Source organism: Branchiostoma belcheri, unplaced genomic scaffold (genome assembly GCF_001625305.1).
Source record: "Branchiostoma belcheri isolate BF01 breed outbred unplaced genomic scaffold, Haploidv18h27 scaffold72, whole genome shotgun sequence".
In the NCBI taxonomy this organism is placed as follows: domain Eukaryota; kingdom Metazoa; phylum Chordata; class Leptocardii; order Amphioxiformes; family Branchiostomatidae; genus Branchiostoma; species Branchiostoma belcheri.
In genome coordinates, this window is record NW_017804376.1 from 1,580,255 (window position 1) to 1,588,064 (window position 7,810).

Sequence of the window (7,810 nt, forward strand, 5' to 3'; positions counted from 1 at the left end):
CGCTCCTTTCTTCTGTCAATCAAAAATCATTCCGCTCCACTTCTCATATATTGGTGCAAATATTTCACTGTTCACATTTCCAACAAGTTATTATTATATTTACATTACATTATTACATTAATTCATACAGTTTGTTGCGCTAGGACCCTTCCGATAGAATTCCCTTACAAAGAAACGCAAAGAATAACAAAGGTCAGTTCTAATCTCATACAAAAACATCTCCCTTGTTGATAAATTTTCACTCTGACCACGAGGAATGTCATGTCCGCAGGCGACGTTTTCAAGGCTGACATCTTCCTGTCGTTGTTCGAGCTGGCCGCATGGTGGCGTGGCATCAAAATGTGATCCAAACGCCAAACGCGTAGCCCCTCTTGACCCTGCCTTCTAAAGTGTTTGAATATTTCAAGGGCATTATATAATTACCTTGAATATTTCATGAAGTGCTCGATTTGTTCAACCACGGAGTGTTTGACGACTTTTGTCCAGTAATCTACTGGAAAGAATAGAAAGCTATTACTAAGTTTGCGGTAACTTGCCACGCGTGGACTGACACCTGTTGGATTCCCATTACTAGTATACAGATTTGATGACATGGATGACATCCCCTGGGTCTTGGAAAACTACGAGCGTGCGAAAAAAATATTAAATATCCACTATGAAGATTGTACAAATAACTTGCATGGTACCAAACAATACAATCTTTTATTTTTGTTCTTTTGCATTTCCCGTTTGCCTTTGGGAAGACTTGCAGGTGCAAGCAAGTGGTATTTCGAGACCTGCTTCCCTTCATCTGGCATCCTCTTAAAATATCTTTTCGACCTCTGTCATCCTCCAAATTCGTAAAGAAACAGTATGGGGAATGGTCGCTTTCTGGAAGGGAAACGGGCGAAAATTTATGCGTGTGCGGATGTCATCCGTATAGTCAAGTCATTGTAGTCTTATGAGCTACTGCTAACTTACACCCTTGACAAACATTACACCCCTGTTTGTCACAATAGTACAGTCCAGTAGGAGCCTTTGTTGTTGACACAAACAGCAGTCAAAGGTCGTGATTTGTCTCTAAAACAATGTCCGCACCGGAAGGAGGTGACCTCTAGTTTGTTAAGTTTTTACCCGCTTACAACTCGGTAGCTGTACACATTGTCCTGCTCAGGTAAGTTTGCCTTGGTGTATTTAGATTGACGTTAAGCTTTGAAACTATAACCTCCTTGCAAACTCCTAATCTTAAGAGTTATATGTTACCATTCAAAAGTCTTTGAGTTGTTTCGCTGCGTCAGTTAAGTTCATTGTATGTTACTTCTATCATTATAAAGCTGGCACGTACAGCTAGTTAATGTTTAAACACACATTGGTAGAATGTATGGGCTTGTATATGTCTTTAACTTGTCAAAATGTTTGGCGAGTAACAGAACACTCCATCTGCCCACAGGTACTAGTGTCACACAAACAAGGGGATCATTTTGCTTTGGTGTGTACTGTTAGCAAGTCTTGAAATACCACCTACTAACTTTACACAGGTTAGTGCATGTAGAATTGGAGCTGCACCGAACAGTGCAGCTATGCAGAAAAATGTATTTCGAACCTTATGTTAGACTGTATTGGATTAGGGTATAAAAGGGAATACAGTTCGTGTTCAGTACGTGCTGTGTTTCACGCGAGTCCCCTTGTTGTTTGACCTGTAGGGTAGGATAGGAGTGTTGAGTTACAAATAGACATAGAAATAGGAACAGTCCTATAGAGTTCGCAATTCAGTGCGTGCCACATACGAAGTGTTGTATATAACCGTATATAAGAAATACAGAAGACAAAAAAAAAACTTTGGAGTTTTGGAGTTAAGTTGGACATCTTGAAAAGCTCCCAGTCTATATCTGTGACACGTATTGGGAAGCTTTAAGTTCATTCAACAGTGCCTGTAGTACATTCTTGTCATGCAAGGCGTCACTTCGACACCATTATATATTGTTGTACAGGTTTTTCCAGGTAAAAGGGAGTCCCAAAGCAACGATCAGTCAAGGGTAGAGGGTCAGAGAGTAGATAGATTGTATTTAATCCCGACAAAACGGTTTCACTAATGAAGTAAGGAAGGGTTCGTGACTTTGCATGACTTTGAAACGGAAACAATTGCACGGTCACGATTTTTATTGAACCCTAACTGTAATCAGCGATACATACTTACGTCACATGGTTTCCGGAGAGGAATAAAGGCCAAAAATGACGTCAAATGAAAGTAAAAAAGAATAACAAGAAAAAAATGGAGATTTCTAAAAAATGGCAGTAAATTTCAATATCAGATAAATTTCTTTATCCAGAATATTTTTGTATTGCAGCCCTGAATGTGCATTGGATGCCTTTAACATAGCCTCTACCAGGCTTGAGGGGCCGGCAAACTGTAAACTGAATGGCTAAACTCCCTCGGCGTGTTATCTCTCTATTTGGCCAATTTCTACTATTTCCAGCCGCGCCCTCAAGCCTGGTAGAGGCTACCTTTATTTAACACTGCTTCGTTTAACTTTTCGTTATTGAATATCGCTATTCCCATGCGTTTTGTAATGTATTCTGTACTCTACAAAATTATTGTACATTTAAAAACAACCTGGTCTCACGACCTTCCTAAATGTCGGAGTGCCCCTCCCCCTGTTGTCGGACATCATCGGAAAGTACGTTAGCAATTAGGCCATACTGATTTGATTGTATGGATGACATCCTCTGAGCATCACAAAACTGATGCGAGTGTGCGAAAAAACAGCGACAAAAATGTGCCTTCATCATAAAATCTATGTGGTCAAGAATGCTAAATACATGACTGAACTCACATAACATATTGTATAACAAACATTCTTTACTTTAGTTTTTTTTCACATTTTCTTTGACTCTGGAAGACTTGGTGTTGCAAGCAAGTGGTCATTCGAGCCTGGGGTCCCTTCGTCTGGCATTTTCTTCCTCAAATAAACTATTACAAATATCTCTTCTTCGTTAGAAAGAGCTCAAGATATATTGCGCATCTATTATGTAAAGTCCAGTCTTATCAGAATTAGTCCAAATTCAAGTCACCAAGGTGACCAGTCACACATCGTCATCACACTCATGCCAACCAATCAGCTATTTCCTGTTTTGAAAACGGACGAAAATTGATGCGCGCGTGGATGTCATCCATATATCGAAGCTAGTGTGGCCTTAGTCAGTGATGGGATACCAGAGTACGGCTAATCAAATTATAATGACGGTCAGGAGGGAGTTCTGAGAATGGCTCATTGACAAATTAGTTCCGGTTTGAAATCAGAGCTGGTTGAGAACCTACATGAAGTTGTCGGGGTAACAACCGGTGATATCGTTACGAAAAAAAGAGCGAATATAAGTATACGTGCTAAGTGCCTTTCCCAAGGATACAACATGGGCGCCTGCCAGGAATTCGAACCCAGATTCTGCGTTCGAATTCCGAGTTCGAATTCTGGTTCAGGTTCGAACCTCGAACCTGATTCTGGGTTCGAATTCTGGGTTCGAACCTCGAACCTTATTCTGGGTTCGAATTCTGGGTTCGAACCTCGAACCTTATTCTGGGTTCGAAGGTTCTGGGCCAGAACTTATTCTGAGTCAACAACCCTAACCACCAGACCACCTGATGGTCACACGGTCCTCGTTAAGTTTTGTGAAACATGATTTAGACGTGGGTATTGGATTTACGCACGGCCCCACCCCACTCTTCCCTAACTAACCCCGGTATCCTGTCCAACAACGACCCTGAATCGCCAAATGACGACTCAATGTCAGCGCAAATTACATTTGCATGTATTGTGTGTGGGCGCTGTGACGTGGGACCGCTACATTCGTGACGTGGGGGTGGTCATGCGGTAGGGGCGAGCAGGTGTTCATTCATACACCCCGTCCCCCGTACTGTCATATCGCGTCATATAAAGGTGGTGACAAAGATGCTCTACTCCTAGTATTTCTCACAAGGGTGGAGATCGCTTCAGCTAAGGTAGGTTCATTTACTGAGCTAGGCCCAGGTAGGGTTTGGCACCTTTAAGCGTTTTTGATTTGTTTGAAACTGTGGGGCATTTTGGACAACGTCCAAGCCAAGTAATTTCATGGTAGTGTTACATTGTAATGATCAAAACGCATTTACGATATTTAAATCTTGTATTCATATTGACGATTTCAAAATTTTACTTGGTCTGTTTTGTTGAGCCCGGCGAATAGATATCTTCGAAATGGGTTTTTAATTTGTCGTTTACAGTGGAGTTCCCTCGGTGTTATTCGTGTGTCTAAAATGTCTTCATCAAAATCACAGATAGCTGTTGCTCTCTCTTGTCTACGAACAGTTAACATGGTAAAATCACCGTATTTCCAACAAGTGTTTGGCGGCACAGACAACCTATGTTTCCGTGCTTGGGTACGCAGTAGTGTTAGGTAGCCAGTCCCCCGTATATGGGGAAACGACAGGTCTATAGCTCACGTGGCTTTGCGGATGGTGTCATTCATTAACACTTGTTACTCTCAGCCTGGTAGCCTTTATGCACGTACCATCGTAGGCTCCACTGTATCTTAACGGTGTTGGGAATGTTGACCGCCCGTCCAGGAACATTAGCGTAAGCCGGTATTTTTTACGGGGTCGGTTCAGTTAACTTGCCTACATGTTGCACTCATATTACAAAGGTGGGCTGGAAAGATAGGCTGTCAGAAAGAATGGCCGAATGTAAAGGTAAGCTGTCAGATATTGGTCCTAAAGCTAAGCTCATGGGGCCTCTAAAGCACCCTAAGTCGGCCTGTGGAGAATGGCTACCTCGATAGTTACTTTTCACGTAGCCGGGGTTCCAGGCTGATTCCGTGGCCAGCTCCTCGGCTCCAGGGCCAACGTGCCCCCGATGAAGTTATACCATAGCCCCTCAATTAGGCCCTGTTCCACAGGCACACTGGTTACTTCTGGGCCTAGCTTATGTGTCTGGCATACAGGCTACTCTTCACCCTCCTACAAGTGTAATATCCCGGCATGTCGGGTCGATATTGATTCCGTTTTCATACAGACGCCTACTCCACGTGGTGTGATCACGCTTTCAGCACCAAGGTCAGGGCGCACCACGCCTCTCATACACACGAAGGATTTCTTTATTTCGTTTTAAATCCCTCTAGAATGGGATTCGGTTGAAATTTTACATTGGTACATGCTTTGTAGTCTCTAAGCGTTTGGATCCGCTAAAGATATACCATTGTGTGTACTGTGTAGGGGGTATACTTGTCGAAAAGAAAACCACGGACGTTTATTCAATTTTACCTTCATTTTAATAACTGATGAACAACTAACTAATCATCCAGTAGACCAACGGAAACATGTTTTGCCTCTTGGGTGTAACAGGTGCCACCGTTTCCAAGGTAACACTTTGATTGACAGAAGAGGAACACCTCTCGCTAGGGTGCCCCCAAACCACTTTAAAATCCAACTGTGTAGGAATGGTTCAGGTGAACACGGGTCAACTAACCAGTAACTAGGACAACATGGGGGGGGGGGGTCAATGACCTCTGTGATTTGTCGCCAATCTTTTATCTTGGAAAGATATTTAGTTTCTACCATCTACTCAACATATTTCTAGTTCTGCTAGGACTTTGAGTTCTAGCCTGGTATCCAGTCTACTTTGTTTGCGGCAGGCTGTCTTCGGGGCTTTAATAGTTTCCCCCCGTCCAGCTCAACAGACTGCCCGGTAGGAGTGTTACACCGGTAGGAGTTTTGCACGACAGGGGTTGATTAGCCCCGCAAAATATAAGATAAATAGCCTAACCTTGCCTTGCAGTTTATAGCTTTGGGTACGAATTTGTGAATAAATATTTAACATCAAAACACGCGCTGCTGCCGTGTTACAAGGCCGGTCTTGTGTGGCTGTTATGAGGTCGAAACCTTGACCTCAAACAGATAAACAATCTGCCAAGACGCTTATCTACTAGTAGATAGGAGTTTAGGGTACGCGCCCTGGTGTGTTGGGGTCTGACCCTATCAGTTACGAACTTTACATGTTAGACCTTAGGGCATAACCTTTGACTTGTTTAAAAGCTTTGGCTGTACTCCAGCCAGCTGACCTAAAACAATACTGTAAATGCTTTTTTTACCCTCACGGTTTCTTTTATTTTCGGTAGAACGTAAAAAGAGAGCTTAATAGTTAACAGAAGAGTGCGGTTGAAGCAATTCTATTCTCTATCAGTACAGCATAACTTATTTAAAACACATATTCACGATATTACTATGATTTCGCATCATTGCGAAATCTTCGAAAATAACACTACCGAGAAAGTTTCAAGATTTACAGTCGTTCAGAGCTGTTGATAAGTTCTAGCATTGTTTATTAAGTAGCTCGTATCACACTTACGGCCTTGGTTGACTCAGATGTCGATATGTCAAGTCAGTCTACCAAGGGGTCCGAACCTGGGTAAATATTAGCCTACGTAGCATAGAACTGGGGGTTTGGTGGTCTTCGGCTGTTTTCTGATTAGCCCACTTCTATATGATATATATCATATACCGTTATACGCCCCGGGTTAATTCAAGGTTCAACCAGGCCGGCTATGTTGTCTATATATGCAATCAGAAAATAGCACATATTATAATGAAAGTTTATTGCAAATACTTGCCCGAAGGCTAATTGCAGTTACAAACAACATAGAAAGAAAGTACAGTGGTATGTGAGACTATATCTACTTCTAACATTATACTATATTCTACAACATGACATGACACTAGTTTTACTGGGTTTGACTTCTTCTTTTTAGGCAGTGGAAGACGAATTTACCCACTTCTTCTATAATATGTGGGTTCTTTGATTTTAGTAGTAAAAATTATAAAAAGCTCCCAAAGACACTGAAGACCCCCAACCCCCCGGTTTTATGCTATGGAGGCTATTTGGATAACTACATGTCTAGATGTCAAGTAAGTCTACCAGGGGTCCGAACCTTGGTAAATATCAGGAAAATCCTTCAGCCGATGTTTTTCTTGGCCCGGCAAGGAGCGCGATTTCTTGGCAGATCAGATTTCAGCGGAATCTTTTGGCGTGTCAGAATCCTTCAAGATTTCATCTCGGTCCCGCTGAGGGTGTCAAACCCGCGAAAATCTCCTGCGTAATTAAACACAGGAGTCTGACCCACTTCGGAAAGTTTTGAGACGTTACGGTCAGTATGTGGGTTGTTTGATTCCTTTTTTCACGTTTTGTTTCCTTGTTTTATCCGTTTACCGAACACAAAATATGCTTTCAATAGTCCTTTTGCGGTACCAGTCAAGACAAATATATTTTATCAGCTGGGTATGGGGGTAGTTTCTTGTTTTAGAAGTAATTTACTCAACGAGAGGTGTAGCAGTAACCCCTTCTGAAGCCCACAGAAGGGCGGGTCTAAGTTGCACCCTCTTGAATCCGTGCCACTACAAACTGCACGAAGGAAGTCACGGAAACCCTCAGTCTGAACTGCTTGTATTTTGTTCCAGGTCGAACGACATCGGTGACAAGTTGACCCTACCGGAGAAATATATCAGGAGATCATCTTTTACCTTGTTCGTGTCTGCACTACATCGGGGAAGAGGTCAACTTGTGGCGTCTCCAACATACTGTAAACAAACCTCGGGTTGATGAGTGGAGGGTTGCCTGCTTCGTGCTGTTGGGTGAACGCTGAAGAAAAAGGCTGACACTCAGGCTAGAGGACTATATCATCAGAGCACAAGCACCAGAGCAGCTAGAAGAAACAAAGCACCAAGCAGAGAGAGGCACCAAGAGACCACATCTAGCGGGAAAATAGCAACGGCAACAACGACGACGACTACAGTACATCAGTACCGGCC